Genomic DNA, 18,069 nt, shown 5'->3' with positions numbered 1-18,069 from the left:
TCTTAGCCATACAGCATCCTATAGCACACAGCACTCTTTCCTGAGGCAATAAAGCTACACATAGTTTTTACTCGCCCCCCCGACCTGATTATCAACTACTTTCCTGCCTCTTGCATGCTTGCCTTCAGTTAATAATAACTGCCCCAAGGTGGCGATCCCCTTAAATCATTGTTTGTCACAGGCTGTGAGTTGAGGGCATTGTTATATTCAAATTCTGGAGCTACTCAAGTTTTGTGAGGCTCACAAGTATTTGCAGACTTCCAGAGGCCTACTAACGCTAGCTGCAGACCAAAGCTGTGTGAATAACTGTGTACAGGTCTGTAACCTGTGGAGGAGGGTCAGCTCCGAGAAGGAAGGTAGGACACAAATAAGGGTGCTCTTTGTGATTTGGGGTGCTTGGACAGTGGCAACATCAATGATATAGATTCCCTAAAGTCTTCAGTATTCTTTATCAGTGCACTGCATTGCTATGGCTGGCGCTTGTGGGCATGTTGCTGCTGACCCTCCATCTGAGTTCCCGAGGACTAATCCTGGTAATTCCAGAGGCATCCATATTGGGACTCTTAATTCAGAGCTTTTTCAGTTTTGGAAAGTAGACAATGTAAAGTACTGCCTGATAATTTCAAGGATGCAGCCACTATTGTCATAAACCCCAAGCATGGCAAACATACTTCTTGGCTAGCACAGGCTAAAGGTCTTATGAAATCGCTTATTTTTCCCCTCTCCGTCTCCTCCAAGAACAAAACTACCCAAAAGGAGCATTATCTGGCAAGAAAGGAACCATTATAAAGCCCACGGCAAAACAAGTACTTACACAACTCGAGCTTGAAACGTAACTTATAAACAGACTAATTATTATTAAACAGTAGCAAAAATAGCAGATTTAAATGCAAAACAAGGTGACCTTAATCAATAATGAAACTATGGGTCAATGGGTGTCGATCTAATGGTGGATCTCCATCTATTTCCTAGAGTGTAATGCAGACGTAATGAAAACTGCAGCCGCTGAAGAGTGGGATAAAAGATTGGGAAAACTGACAGTAGAATAAAACCTACAAATTATATGCCTTGTTGAAGATTCAAGGATGTAACACGAATTTCCCCAGCTCATCCCATTTTGACCTGATGTAATCTGAGCACATTAACTTTGCCTGGGCTCCGTTTGGCCAGTAAAAGGACCTCGTATTGCCCAACGAGAATGGGCACCGATCAGCCAGGCACATTACTTATCTCAAACTACTTTTACTTCCTTCCAGGGCATTGATTATTGAAACAAGCAGTCTCACAGAGGACTGGCTGGGTATCGTTGACATAGGAGTATCTCCTTTCACGTAATCTGGGAAAGAATAAACAAGATACTCTAGGTGCATCAATTTGATGTATGGACTGTGCAATTGATTCTCAAACCTTAGATTTTAAGAGAAATGAGAATCCCCTTTCTATTTTTTATATCTATTTTTGTTTCAATTTAAAAAAAAAAACATAAAAAAGCAATATCTACTTCAATTCAATAATTGATCGTTACAAGTAGATTTGTGCAAAGTCAAAGTTGTTACAAAACTAAGCATTGCAAATCAATATGTGCTGGATTTCTCAATTATTCACTCTACAGACTCTCAAAATGAAGAAGAGTCACAGACTTAATGTAAATAGCGCACTAACATAATATAGAAATAAACAGTTCAGTCCTTAATACAGACTGGAGCAGTATTTGTTGAAATGTTAAGTTTGTTGCACATAATTACAACAACCACAATATTGATAATTACGTCTACCAAGGGTATTTCCAGCAATCTCTACAGAACATCTGTTCGTTTCTATAAGCATCATCAGGAGTGAGTCATTGTCATATAGAATGCATTTTACATCCTCAAAAAAACTACAGTCAACGGACAGCATCCAAAATGTAATCGGACCAAAGAAAATCTGGCTTTTAAAATTTTGATCTTGAGTATACTGGTGTGAGCATGTCTGGCCAGAGTATCTAAAATCAACTGATGTCCAATTACAGTGTGATCATACAACAAATAATCTTCAGTGTAGTAGAACACTCTGAATCTTCGGTCTCCCAATGCTGGTGGATAGCTATTAAGCCTGATAACACTGCATCGAAATTGCTCAAATGGATCTTTAAAAAAAGTGTTAGAGTAAGTATACAACCTTGATCCAGTAAAAAAGAAATCTTCGAGGAAGCATCATACGATTCTGCTCTTGGTTGGAGAATCCATGTATTTATATGCAAATTAGCCAAAATATGAATTAAATTTTGTGAACAGTCCAATCAAGATCAGTTTCTCCATAATAATCACTGATCAATGTGATCCAAAACAGTTTATAATGCACAATAGAGGGGTGTAACATTGGAGGACAAGAAGGTGTATGGCCACTCCACCATGCACAGTAGACAGACAGACCATAATAGAACGCCGTCTCTGCAATAGGGAAAATGTCATTTGATTAGATGCAGCTATGTAATTCTGTAGAATACTTTCACTGATGCAGGGGCCACAATATGGATAAGAGCTCATAATCTCCGGAAATTTCTGGGTTGTCCTTTTTTAAGAATCATCACATAAACAGTAACTTTCCAGTCTTTTGGAACCAAATGTCCACTAAAGACCCCACAGTTGGGCTAATACCAGAGGATCCACCATCGCAGAGCTTTTTTGACAGTTGTTTATAGGCCTTTGGTAGTAGATGCATTATCAGTTTTCGTGATATCACCTAATGCACATAATTAATCTAGGATTCCCTAAAATCTTCATGTTTGCATTATCTTAACTGTCAGCTAAGCCACAGGCCACCAGCCTCCAAAAAAAAAAACCATTTGATTGGCTAAGTTCAAATCTTACACATTCACTCCACAATTTTCAAATGGGCAGATTGCTTTTTAAATGTAATCAAGTATTCTACTATTTTAAGTATTGTGTGTAGTGCTCATATAAATTAAAATACCCCTTACTTGATGTTTTCTCCATGAAATTAGCAATGTGTTAAATATATACATTCAACCTGCACCTCATCACCAAGTCAAATTTGCCATTTGAGATTAAATCATTCTAAAGTCTTAAACTCCTTTGGTGGCCAATGGATTAAATTCTTATAATCAGATGCCCCACTGGATAATTTTAATACTGGATCGAAGCACGTTAACCACTTGAAATGTAGTTTAAGGGATTTAACAGCTTGAATAAAATTACTTAGTAACAAATTTGGCTTATTTTCTTTATACAACTAACGTTTGCTTACTTGAAAAAAGGGGTAGATGTGCATCTATCGTTATAGACTGCAGAAAAAGATCACTTATCTTGAGGCAAAATAAAAAAAGCTCAACAGAAGGTACAAATCTCTGATGAAGAAAGAATAATCTAATAAAGAAGATGACAGGCTGGATACCCTAGTAATGGCAGCTGTAATGTTGTACTTCAAAGTGTTCATTCAAGTGCCATAAATTATTATTTTATGAAACCATTATAACCAATTCACCATCATTGTAACCATTATAATGATCATGTAATCAAGGTTCGGCCGGTCAGCATCCATTACCCTACTTATCTTAGAGTCATCTTGAATTCAAACCCTGGAGAGAAGATTGCCAGTCCATAGAATGTATGCATTATATTATGAAGATTAAACCTTATAATGAATCGAGCTACAGTCTGCAGTCATCGTTATTACTCCCCTGGAATCCCAGGAAAAAGAAGAATTAACTACTACTACATTCAGTGAGTTACCACCTTCAATAGAGTAACTCGCTATTTTCACTGCTGGCATAATTCTCATCCAAAATTGATTTTGGTATTTAAACTTAGCTTTATATGTATTGCCAGGCACCACAAGTACGTCAAAATTTCTCTAAATAGCTTGACTAATATACACATAGCAACTCAACCTGGGAAAATTACCAAAAGCCCAGGTTTGCTGACAAATGACATTTTTAAAACTGGATACATTTTCAAGAAACTCAGGACAAGCTGGATGATTCATAAACCCAGCTGTGTGCCAAGAAATTCGGGGCAGGTTGATCTCCTCAAACAAATCAAGAGCAACTATATTTCTATAATGAAGATAGACTGTTAATGCCGCCAGTGGGACAGATTACCCCAGCCAGAAATACTATTAAGAGGGGCATTCACTTAATTGCCTGTGACAAAATACACAGGTTTGCATTCACCGCCAGACAAAGGGATGGAACTAGAGACACATTGGAATTGGAATTTCCTGTGTGGCTGACTGTAAACAATAAAATGTGATGCCTAGCTGATGTCACATTCAAATTAGGATTGCACCATGCCTGGGACAGGACAACGCAAGGAGGAGACAAAAAGTCACTGGAAGTCGAATCACAGTCCAGAGCACGAATCCTATTTGTAAAAGACCAGTGATCTATGTATTCCCGCGGTTGGCTTTTAAAACCCAATGAGTATTTTCTATCTACCATGAAATTACAGCTCTGTGGAAGGTGGGCTGGAGAACGGTCGGTGAAGTGCAGGGATTCTACTGGTAGCTACGAAAGATGCATCAGAAGCTTTATGCAAATCTTTCTAGTGAATAGATGATCTTCTTTACTTATGAGATCAGGAAGAAGTTCCATAACAGCATTCTGTTTGTCGACAAAGATTTCTGTGAGAAAGTAGTAACAGACTCTGTTTTCTTTTTTACATAAAACGGGCTGTGATTCCTACTGCTGTCTGTCTAAAGCAGAGTCCTAAAATAGGTGGAAGACCATAGTCGCAGCCAATTCTGGCTTCAGAGTATAGGATCTATGAGCCCATGCTTTCTGTGACAAGAATTGGGCATGCAGTCCTTAGCCCTGATCTTTATGAGAAGTTTGTGTGAGCTTCAGCAGACCAGTGTCAAGCCAGTTGTGTAAGCCCAACAGAGAGAATCACTGACCTAACCAGTCTGTGCTTGTGACTTCTTGGTACAAAGTTTCTAGCTAATCCAAGGAGGTTATTGGTCTTCTTGATATCTTGCTTCTTAAGGGGCCACAAAGGTTAGGCCACCAGCCACACCAAGTAGGTTCGACACTTGAAGGTTAGGCCACTGAGCACAGAAAGAAGGGTCTAGGTCATTGGAATTGGGACATGGACCATTCAAGAATTGATTGGTAAAGGAAGTGCAGGAGCAGTGGCGGCTCCTCCGTTTTGGCGGGGCCATGGGATGGCGAGCAGTGAGAGGAGTGCACTGTGCACTCCCCTCACTGCGCATGTATGTTTGGCCGGCCAATGCGAGACGGCCACACATTTATGTGCAGAAGGCTGTCTCCAGCCCAGCGAGCCTGCACAGGCTCCCAGTCTGCATGGGAGTGCCCTAGCTGGGCGCTCCCAGCCAATCCTGACGCTGCTCTGAGCAGCGTCAGGTTTGGCGCAGGGCAGGCTGGGAGCCGGTGCCTGCATGCAGGACGGAAGAGAGGAGCTGTGCAGCGAGATGCAGCATGGAGGTAAATTTATTTATTTATTTTAATTAAAATGTCTTTACCCGTCACCTCACCCCAGCCCCTGTAACCGTGTTGAGCCGTTGGTGAGCAGGAGATTTTCCAGGAAGTAACCCGTCAGGAAATTGGAAACAGTAAATCATCATCAGGGGTCCCGTAATAAACAGGTAGGCCAATTTCCTTACCAGTGCCTAAACTGGGGCCCGTTGGCCTTCATTTTTGTGGATCAGCACTTACTGTTCCTCAACAGGCTTTACTCCAGAGCAAGAGAAAGAAAACAAACACAAAAGGAGGAAAGGAGGAGTATGAGAAGGGTGGTAAACTGTGATACGGGGAGAAGGCATGAGGAAAAGACCTGCAAGTTTGAGGAAAAGAAGCAGGGAGGGTCTAGTGGTGGGTTAAACAGGCATGAGGTGGATCAGGACTACGCAGCTTTCAATAATGCCAGCCGTGGGCTTCTGAACAAACCTTTCCGATGCATACTAACCGTTGTTCCTAACTATAGCACAGCTTCGCACAACAAGGAAGCCATCTCGGGGAACGGCCTATGACTTACACAAGCCTTCAACCACAGCAGGATCTCCGAGCCCTGGCGGTTTGCTGCCTCGACAGGGCTCGGAAAGTGCTTCTTTGTGTCTACATAATTCATCACTAAATACTTTATTCATTAATGCATACCTTTCTGGATTATTCTGGGACATCCATTTGTAACCACTTCCTGCAGGCTGCCAGCTGAGAAATCCTGTATCCAAAAAGTGTGCATGTTTGGAAGACACATACATGTACATTAAGAGTGCCTCTGCACCTTGAGGACTTAAACATGCAGGCTCACTGCACGCTTTTCAATAAGAATAATTAACTATTCATCCCATTAGGGTACCAGGAACTGTAATGACATGTGGTACTTTACCCGATACTCATTTTATCAGCCTCTGAAGAATGAAAGACTGTCAGCCATGTCATGGTTTGAAGATATAACCAACAGATTGGTTACAGATCTCTACAGCAAGCACATTAGCTCACTGCGCTACCTTACCACAGATTGAATGGATGGAAAGTTTAAATCCTTCAATAAGGAGGTTCACTGCAGCTACAGCCAGTTAGAATTCATGTACTACTAGACGGTAGGTAGAAGATGGTGGCAGACACCGCATGTACTACGATTTCACACACAGGAGTATGATGGTGACCCCATAGACAGCTACTGGTTAAGGCAAGGGAAACCTGGGGAAGACGTCATTATGTTAAGTAGGGGCCAGGAGGGGGTGGCACCAAAAAGTGATTCACTGCACGACTCTTCAATTTAGTAAATCATAGCAGCAACCCCTGTGATTGGCTAGATATCATAAAGTTGATAGATTGCAGTCCTGTGATTTTTTTAATTCTTTACCAAAGCCAGCCACATAACTAAAGAGATTGAACTAGCTCTTGTGGTCATTTCGCATACGAAACAAACATGACCCAAGAAAACTCCTGAGTGAGTAAACTACTCAGAGTGAAGAGCAACAGGTTGTGCTTGATCCAAAACTGTTTGAACTATGCTCAATCAATGTCTGAAGTCTCAGTTCGAATCCAATCTTAAATCGCAGTTTCCCAGTAACGACTAGTAATCTGGTGTGCCCAGTATATGCCATGGGTCAGTGGGTACCAACACCAGCAGAATATCTTGACCACGACTGAGATAAGGTGCTATACAATAGCCATGAGCTGAAAATCAGCATCACTATCCCGATCAACTTTGACTTTGAGGCTATTCTGACCCTTGGCTCCCTACCAACAGTTTCCAATTTTGTGGTTACGGACAACCACGTCAATAGTAATCTTGTTAACTAGACAGTGAAACTCTTGAATTCTAAAGAAAACTAGCCCTTGGTGCTATGAAATCATTATGATTTTGGGGTGGGACTCAAGGTGGTGTGCGTTTTGGGTAACTAGTCTTTGGGAAAGTTTGTATGAATTCTCAGCCAACATTGCTCAAATCCTTTGTGTTGTCCAATTATCCAACCAGTAAGGAAATGGCAGATGCTGATACATTGTAGCATTCTGACTGGCACTTTTGTCCTATTAGCTTTACTGTGTAAGCTTGGACTATTGTAAGAGACTTAAGACCCAAAAGTTGCTGGAGACGGAAGAAGACTCACAAATGTTCCCCCATAGAATAACATTTGCATAAACCTCCAAGTTGCATGTAAAGTAGTGTCTTACTGTGTAAGCTTGATAAATGTATTTGGGGTTGTATCCCTGCCCTAGAAGATAGTAAGACCTTCTGTTTTTTTATGCGCTTGCCCTATCTTCCAAAATGTCAATAAAATAGCCCATTAGGTCCCGTTTATCAGACAGGCCAAGCATTCTTGGTTGTGAAAAACCTTCTGTGAACTTAACGTGGGCTTTGAGTCCGGTCATAGCTTATCATTGGTTGGCTTTATTGTCACTCTCATTTGCTAGCTTCTTATTCAATGGCTTGTATCCATCTTCTTGTGTTAGTCCTTCCCCTGGAGCATACCCTATTTACCATCTTTTTATCTGGCTGACTTGTATCCTTCCGCTGCTCGTATTTAGGGAACTACTACTTCATTTTTATTCAGCACTCCATGTGAGTGCATATGTCTTCTAGCTATCACCCGCTTATCCTGCTCCCCCACTTCCCAGAATACCACCTTGCTCATGCTGTGTTGCTCCTCTCCCCTCCCAGCTAGTGTGTAAAAGCCCAGCAACAGCGTTATTTTTGCTAGAGTACGGCTAAAGAGTTGAAATGAAGGGCTTTTGCTTTCTCTCCTACATTCCACATATTGCATGAAAGCACAAGGCTTGGCACACAAAGCTTTTATGTGGTGCTGGAGGAAGGGCCATCTGTTGCACTCACTCTTTAGGCCTCTGAGGCAGAAGGTGTACTTAGCATGACATTTCTCCTGGAGGTCCATAAATCTGCTCCTTGGACTACTGCAGAAAATCACATGGCTGAATCCTGTGGAAAGTAATGTTGGCCTTGCCAAGCATTTTATTTTACATTCTGACACTACCTTATTCTTTTTAAATTCGGTCCAGGTTTCCAGAGTGAAAACTATTTGAAAATCAAACCATACTATTTATAAAGATTGCAAAGTTTTGAGATATCATATATGTTTGTTTTTCTTCCTATAACCCTGAAATGTTTTTTATATCTCTTTTTTTAACAATGTTTTACATACAAAAATTGGCAAAGCCAAAAGCTTGGCACTCGCAATAAATATGCGAAATGTACTGGCTTAGCCAATGCTTGTTTTTATAAGTCTGTGGCTTGACAAATGGAGCCCGATTCACAAAGGGACTTAAGTGTAGTAAAGTTACGAAAGTGGAGTCTTCGCACTCAGGCAATGTTTCCGCACTGCAGTTCTCAGTGTGAATGTCAAACTGAGTGCGGAGACTCTGCTTGCCCAGGCTATTTTTGGACAGGCAAGTACACAAAGTGGATAACTTGGGGCCAGATGTAGCAAAGGGTTTTACCCATTATGTGTCTATGGGAAAATGTGTTCGTACATATGGCCCTTGGTTATCTAATAGGTGTGCAATAATAACTGGGACCATGGGGCACGAATGGGAATCAAAAGCACTCAAGATACGTAACAGCCCAGTAACTACTGATTTGCCCCAGGACACAGAGAATACACTTACCATTCCCATGCCAGGGTATGGTGGGCGTGCTAGTCACCTGGCCAATACGAAAAGCAGGTGTGGCTTAAGTATAAGCTTAACGTTATGGCCACTGATTTAAGGATTCAGGTGGGAAAGCACATTTGCAACCTCGCGCAAGGGATGTATTATTATTATTATTTTTTTTTTTTTTTTGTTAATGTACCATTGACAAATGAATGGGGATTCTGTTTATAATGCTGTCAGGTAATAGGCTCTAGCTGCATACATGTATACCTCTGAAAGGATGGAAGGGCTGGGGCAGTCAGCTTCATGTCAGACAGGTCTGACGTGTAGCTGGCTCTGTCCGGCCTCACCAGATCTTCCAGAGTCTCTGTCCTGCCAGGAAGCAGCTCACTGAAGGCCAGACCAGCTCCGGATTGATAGAATGAGCTACATGTGGGCTAGTGCCAGCGTTGCAGAGTTTGGAACCTGGGGAACCAGGTTTCAAGCCTGGTCTCAACACTTGAAGGACAACTGTGCTTCAGGGGAATAATCTCTTTACCATGTACCTAAAGAGAATGTACATATGAGACATGTAAGCGTAAATATGTGAAATATAATGCGTCAAAGATGTAAATCCCCACTTGATATACAAAATTCTCTATCATCTCACAATACGCGCCCCACACAGCGTACGCTGTTACTCTTGAGAGAAGTTTAAGTTACATAAATACCATCACATACAAGTGTGTTGCATAAATGACACGAGGCTCCATGCTCGCCGGCAGCACTCACCACTCTGGGACTGGCAGGCCCGTGGCTAGAGTGAGAATATTACCCTGCAAGCCCTGGCACCTGTAATGCTAGTGGCTGAAGAGAGGCCTGCCTGAAACCCACACTCGCGGCATGGCGGTCACCGGGCGTCTCCGCCGCCCACCAGCGCGCGTCATGGCCGGCCTCCTGAAACGCTATCTGTGGTGTCCCCGGACATGGAGCCGGGCTGCGGACACTTTTAGCCTGCGGCGGCGGGGCTCTGTGCCGGGCAGGCTGCTAGCACCCCGGCTGCGGCCAAGTGCAATCGATAGCCGGTAATGGGATCCCGGGTAGCGGTGCTCCCTGGCCCGGAGGGCCCGGGGGAGGTTCCATCAGGCCGCTCTGGGCCCGCGATACTTCGGTCACGGGGCCAAGTGCTGAGCAGCCGGGTTTACCTCGCACGTCTTCCAAGACAGACGGGGCCGCCGTGCCTGGCTGCGCACTGCTGGATTCTCCTGTCTGCTTATTAATTACAATGACTTTACCTTCCCTCAAGACGGCGACGCAGCATGGCTGCCGCCATTCACGTCTAGCGCTCGGAAGATGCCGTGTAACACTGCAGCGCTTTATAGAACTCTGTAAACAAATATCTAAATAATCTATGCTGCCATTTGAAGCTCTCTATCGGTGTCGCCCCCAGAATCAAGAGCCAAGATGCTGATACGTACATTTTTAACGAGGATCACTCACTTGTTAACTTCAAAGCAAATTCTCTGAATGTCACCACTCGAAGAGACTGACTTCACGTAGCTTTTTTGCGCCCAACGTGATACATGTGGGTGATTATAGTCCCAGTAATAAATCACTACGTGTGACTGATTACTAGGTAACAGAGTCACTACTCGCAGATTGCTATGGGGGATTGTTTCCCCGACTGATATAATATCATGCAGGAGTGTAGATTAGTCAGTATGATTCTTAGGCGTGGGAGTGGACTTCGGATTTCCAGACAATCACATTATATAAGAAGCACAACAAGAGGGGCTTAAGGATCAGTACGAAGGGTCAGGAGTGCGGATTGTCGGGGGTACTTAAAAACTGAATATGTTGTAAAATATCAATTTTTAGACCTTTAAAACAATGTGTGTGATTTTAGCTGCATGTGTATGTAAAAGTCCCAAGTGAAATTCGACAAACGCCTCACCATACCCAAAGTAAAGCACCTGTACCCAACTATTTACTACACAATATACATATTTAGGGGGTGGGGACACCCCAAGCACCCCCCTTCCCCTGAAACCACGCCCCTGTTTTCACGAGGATGACATTAGTTTTTCCTATAGGTACCAAGATAGAATACTTTCTCAAGTAGATTACTATGGGTCCATGTTTTCCTTGGTCACAGATTACTATGATTGAATAGTTGAGGACAGATTACTATGTCACATTTTCCTACGAACAGGTTACTTTCCTTGATTATAGTCTACCGTGATTCACTTCTTTCCTTGGAGATAAACTACCACGTGTGGCTACTTTCTTTGGTTATACGTTATCAGGTCAGAAAACTTTCCATAGTTATAGATTATCATGTGAATTACTTTAGTTGAGGATGGTTTGCCAAGTGCAATCACGCTCCTTAGAAAAAGTTTACAATGGGCAATTATTCTCCCTGGTCACAAATTCAAGTGGTTCCATATACTTCTTTCTACCCAATTACAATTACTGATGATTTTCCTTAGTATTAAACTGCATTAAGGATCACTATGCTTGGTGAACCTACCATGATTCACTAATTGACTTGAAGAGAGATAGAAATAGGTGGTTTCTCTGGTTAGTGGTACATTAGCGTGAGTGCTTCTTTACTTTGTGACAGATGCTTGCATGAGAGTACTTTCCATGGTGATAGATCAGCAATGGAAATTACTTTCCATGGTCACAAATTAAAATGTGACAATACTTTCCCCATTACTTTCCCTACTATTAAATAACTAAGGGGAAAAAAAAAACGTTCCCTAGTGATGGATTGTTATGAGCACCTCCTTTCCCTAGACATAGATTAACATTGGGATTACCTTCTATGGAAATAGTTTTGTATGGGAAGTTACTTTTCTTAGTAATGCAGTAGTGTGAGGATTATAACTGCTAGTGATAGATGACTGTTGTAGATTCCATACCTAAGTAGTCAACTGTCACATTTTCTAGATGGATGACTATTTTTCCACATGTCTGGTTATGATGCATAATTACATCCCTCAGTATAATAATATATTACTATGGTGATTATTGTCACTAATAGTAGATTGCCATGAGTGAATAATTTTCCCACCAGCAAGTGTAATAGGTGATTGTTCCCTAATAATACATTGCTTGACTACTTTTGCTACTGACAGATTACAATGTCTGACTACTTTTGCTACTGAAATATATGCATGGGTGGTTATTTACTTAACCCAGTGTTGTATAACATTCTTCAGTTATGTGAAAGTTTTATACATATTTCTGTGTGATGCATTATCATTGCTGATACTTTCCCTGACGATAGTTAGATGCTAGAAAACTAACTCCCCAATGTAATCTATCAAGGGTGATTACATTCTTGAGTGAGAAGTTAGCAGCACTAATCACTTTTCTTATTACAAGATGATAAACTGTGGTTACTTTTCATAACTATATATTACCATAGGAAATTACTTTTCCAAGCAGTGGATTCACATTGTATTTCCATTGTAACAAATTAATATGGATGCTCCCTTTCTCTAAAATTTGCTAATTGTAGGTTACTGTTGTAGATTAGATTTCAAGGTCTTATATTATCAACCGTGTTTACTTTCCCTGTGACAAATTACTCTGGGGGTGAAAGATGACAGCCACAGCAGACTGACAGTTTCTAAATGTAAGTGAAAGCAGACAGACACACTTCACTGCATAAGACAGAAGAGGCATTGCTGACTGAAAGCCCTGGCACAAAGGAAGAGTGAGGGTAAATACTCCTGACAGGTGATAGATACACCTGACTAAGGGACATTCCATGAACACAAAGATACCAGTGACAAACACACCTAACAGCCTCTGCACATGTGAGACAGATTATACAAACATGTGACAGACATACCTGACTTACATCCCCTGCCTCTAGCACCCAACGCATGGAATGACCTGCGGCTCCACATGGGCTCCTCCTCACTTCCTGAATTCTGCAAGAAGCTGAAGACCTGGCTTTTCGAGTATTCCCACTAGGCCCTAGGTGTGGTTAGACTTATATTTCTGCTCAGTGCCAAGTTACCCTCCCAGGATAGTGCACTGTACAAATTCACATAACATATAACATAGCAAGACCGGGGGCAGCCATGCCAGGACAGCCATGCCTAATGGGGAGCAGATGACATGCACAACTACTACCCCTGCTCATAAGAGGCCAAGTATAGGCATATCTCACTGACAGATCATACACAGAAAACAGACAACAAAGACTCCTGGTTAACAGCTATATGCATGAGAGACGTTAAAGACATGCATGCCCCACAACTCCTTACACATGAGAGTGTTAGACACATCGCTGTCAACCTCTACTCATAAGAGACAAATAACTGACACATAACAGAAACTCCATGTAGAAAAAAGATCATACACACACATATCTGACAACCCCTGTACATTAAAGGCATGTGACAGAACATCTGCCTTCCATTCCTTGTAGGAACCAGCTGACATATACAGCTCCTGTCTAGCTATAACAGATAACCTGCACACAACTGACAGACCTGCTCTCATAGAAGTCTTACATACAATGTGATTTTGCAGTGAAATTGTCACCTGCATGAAACCGTACTAGACGGAGCAATCTATCATCAACTAAAGAAACCCATTTGATAATCCATCATTATGGAAAGTATTTTGACATGAAAATGTAACCAAGAAAATAGCCCCATATGGCAGTTTATCTCGAAGGAAAGCAGCGAGCCATGGTAGACTATCACCAAGGAAAGGAACCTATACTTAGGAACATGTTCATAGTAATCTATCATCAACTATGCAATCATAGTAATCTGTAACCAAGGAAAATAACAAGGCCCATGGTAATCTGTACTTGGGAAAGTAAAACAAATTTCACAAAGCTTCCTGAGGACCACTGAATCTTTCTCGTAGGACAGCACTGCATGGCCCACGGTCTTTGAAGTATAGCTCATAAAAGACAAAAAAGGCAATGAGGGGTGAAAAGTAGCAAACGCGCCCCCACACACACACACTAAACGATCAGATAAAATATAGTAAGGGTAGGCAGTTGAAAAAATTATAATTACAATAAATTGGTGGTCCTTGATTGTTTCATCCTGTTAGTGTATTAAATGTGATTCAAAGCGTTCCTTTATATAAGCCAAAACATTCCTTCATATAAGCCTTGAAAAAGCCCCAGGCCTGTACGTAACGAAGGGTGAAACACGCGTTGACTGGCTTTCTGTAGGAAATACTTTGAACCACACTTCGTAAGACTGGCTTGTATCCAGGAATGCTCTGGATCATTTTTAATAAACTAACAGAATGAAACCATCATGGACCACCGATTTATGGTAATTATAATTTGTTTCAACAGCTTACACTATAATAAGGGTATCTCTCTGTAGTACAGCACCTTACTGCATATGCACAATAATTGTGTTTATGGCTCTCTCTCAGCCTCTGGATGTGCCGGGAGCATAAAAGTGTTTAGTTTTTTCTGAATCTTAACCACCCTACACTTGTGCATGTAAAAAAAAAAACATGATTTTCAAACTGGCTACTGTATTTAATATAATTACATTTTGTTACAGCCTGATTTAGGTATAATGTATTTTCTCTCCCTAGTTTCCCTGATACCTGCTGCTCAGCCATGGTGCAGTGATGTTATAGAATGTTTATGTACCCCGGGAGAGATCAGTTGGAGATTGTTGGCTGAGCGGCACGATGCAACTCCTGGTAGGGAATTGATATAGCATCAATACATCACCTTTAACCTGAACTAAGACTTTATTCTTCAAATAAACTTCGTCATGAAACCTTTGTTACCTGCCTACCAAGGATCAATCTTTGATTGTTACACGTGTCAAACAGTGCCCGAATTACAACCCATATCCCTCCTCCTAGAGTATGCCTAACCTTTTGTACAGAAAGGGGCACAAGGGGAGTAATTCGCTGTCATGTTCAATAGCACCTGATTTCCTGGAACACTAGCTAAACGGCAGCGCCAACCGCTGATACTGCCCAATAGACACTCTCTTCCCAGGATCCAGACAAAGACCCTCACAACAGGAGACAGAAACAACAGGATGATGCATTGTGCACATACAACAGCTGACAGACACACACAACAGCTCCTGCTCATGACATAAGAGTGTGGGCAAACCTACTGAGAGCCCTGCACACAGGAGATGGATTTTTGTAACAGCTTTTATTAGGTTGTAAGCATTTACTCCATCAGATCCTGAATTTCCACCTCTCCTTGCTGGATATTCAGCAATGCATGTTACAATCAGCTCCTTTCTGGAAAATCGTCTCCTTTGTAATACCCTTTGATATGTTCTTTTAGCCCTTGCTCTGCAATGATTTGCATTCAGCTCGACATGCGTGTCTGTACAACAGACTAACAAGGAACTCGTAGAACTTATAACTCGGGGTGGACCTGTCAAGAACTCGGGGGTTTTGATTAACCGTCTGCCACTCGTGCCTAGTCCACTTATCGAGTAGGGACGGATGCCTGCAGTTGCCTTGGTCCTGTTTGTTTGTTTACACTACAAATCATATCTGGTTGTCCCCTCCCTGGGCTTCCCCCTCCGTGGCGGTTTAAATGTTCATAGTGCTGCCATCTTTACTAGGCCCATTCACTCAGTAAACCTCCTACGGAGCATTTCCCCCCTCCATATCCCAGCAGATATCCTGTTCATCTTTCCGGAGTCAAATTCTGTGCATACCTGATTGTCAGCCCCTGAACAAGCGAGAGTAAGCCATGTGTGGCAAGCCTGGATAATAAGCCTGCAAGTGGGTGACAGATGTCAGTCACACTGGAATAACAAACACAACCGAGAGATAAAAGTCGTTGCTCACTGAGTGGCCCCACTTATTAGAGAAGACAAACCTGTCTGATGGATATGCACGTGGGTAGCAGGTGAAAGTCACACAATATTGACAGTCCTTATTTGCAGGACACAAGTGTCAGTTACACCTGACAGCCCATGCACATAAGAAACGAACCACAGATTTATACTACCAACAGTGCTTGTACACAGAAGACAGGTAAGAGATACACTGGACATCCCTTGCACATTAGGGAGTGCTGGCAGATTTTTTGAGAGGTGTGTAGAATATAACCACACACTTATCGTATAATAATTAGGGTTGCAGAAAAGAAGGCATTCCTTGGCAGGTCTCAGTCTGATTGCCTAGAGGTAATGCCCCAATTCCACACCTAAAAAAATAAGTAATGCCCGAGCTCAATTTCACTGAGCAATGGAAAAAGAAGCGGTGCCCTGGACCCTGGTGGTACAATACTGTAGAGAATTATAGTGATTCATGAACCAGTCATTCTCAGGAAGCCTCACACGAATTTGGAACTTCTGCCCTCTTGCTCTCCGCAGGACCACATGGCATCCTACCTTCAAAAACGTTCTCAAAGCGCTTCTCATTCAAAAACTCTTGGGTTACATCCTTTCATACGCACTTGCTCCCGAATGTCTATGTTGTATCTCAAATGTACTCCTGCACTCATTGCTAGGGGGACTGTACTCGTGTATAGCTTATCTGCTGCTTGCTCTTGACTACCTGCTCTTAATTCTTCCTAGGCTATATCTCTATTGTACCCCTGCTGTAATTGTTTGGTACCTGTACTCTTGTACAGCACTCCGATGCCTCCGGGCCATGTCTGCACTATACAAAATCACAAAAATAAATAAATAATGTGTGACTCATTGCAGTATTCACTGGTTTGTTACACCGCTGAATAATTAGACAGATAAATCATACTACTGAGTACAGCTGGGTGTCCCATGTCGCCTTATGACATGGGCCACAGGGATTATGTGGCAATGAAGGATACAATTATGTGACTGAGATGACAGACGTACGTGGTAAGGTAAAGCGAATTATGCAGCAAGGAAAGGCAAAGTATGCAGTATATCATATGTAAATTATAAAAACACATCTTGCTACGTTACTTAGCTATTATGACATTTTAGCACACGTTGACCCAAATGGTATCCCAGAACTACATGAAATACATAACTTTCTCAAGAAACTTACATACACTCAGCAGATCCTACTGAAAATGTTACTCACATTTAAAATTATTGTCTTACACCAAAGCCAAAATTGTCATTTTTAATAAAGCTGTGCTTTCTATGGCCAAAAGTAGAAAAACGTGTATTAAACAAACGTACACCGTGTCACACACTGCAGAATGCAAGCCACATACTGACAGGCCTTGTAGTAAAATGGATGCTAATTCCTCCACTAGGCTTTTGCTGTTTACGCCAGTGAGCACTTGTGGCGGGGACTAAGAAAGCAGGAACTAGCACGCGCCCCTGTCCCATGTCTGATGCCAGTAGCATTTCCTGTTTCCAAGCCCTGTACCCCTTGTACTCTTGCAAGCAGTGCTTTAAATGGGCCGGTGCTGTCCGGTATTGAGTACCGGCACTTTTTTTATTTTTAGAGTGAGAGTACCTGCACTTCAAGAAAAACGCAATACTTTTAATTGCAGAGTACCAGCACTTCTCGGAAACAAGGAGGTATTCTCGTACAGAGTACCTGCACTTCTATTTTTCCATTTCCAGGACTGCTTGCAAGTACAGTTGAAAAACAAAACTGTAGGCACCAGAAGGCAACAAATAGGACTCGGCTTCTAATGCTGGATTTAGGACAACTTCTGCTATATGCAGTGTTGCACTGATGAGCGGTGCCTGGTGTTTAATGCTGAATGAAAGAGGAGGGCGCTTCCGCGCCAATGGTGTCCTTCGGTCCACGAGGGTCGGATCCATGCCAGATAATTACCATAGGTTTATACATCAAATTCATAAGGAGATATCCATCCATTAATTATCCTGAAAACCTGGCATGGACTTCAACACCCGGGACCAGCGATTGACCTTGCTGCTCTAAACAGTGCTAAAACACGAGGAAAGTGTGTGTACAGATTAGCTATGAAGACTGGAGAAGCAAAATATAAATCCAACAGTTGCATTGCGATCTAAAGCAAAAAAAACTACACAGTGGACTCCCAAGACTTAATTGCGGAAAACTCA

General features: G+C 42.1%; 1 protein-coding gene across 4 annotated transcripts in view; it reads right to left on the bottom strand.

Moving 5' to 3' along the window:
• Positions 1-18,069, bottom strand: part of MICAL3 (microtubule associated monooxygenase, calponin and LIM domain containing 3) — a 1,349,174-nt gene that overhangs the window by 1,244,719 nt on the left and 86,386 nt on the right. The window lies entirely within an intron of this gene.

The sequence above is a fragment of the Pleurodeles waltl genome, chromosome 4_1 (assembly GCF_031143425.1).
Source record: "Pleurodeles waltl isolate 20211129_DDA chromosome 4_1, aPleWal1.hap1.20221129, whole genome shotgun sequence".
Classification (NCBI taxonomy): Eukaryota; Metazoa; Chordata; class Amphibia; order Caudata; family Salamandridae; genus Pleurodeles; species Pleurodeles waltl.
This window is presented reverse-complemented; position numbering and strand designations above follow the sequence as displayed.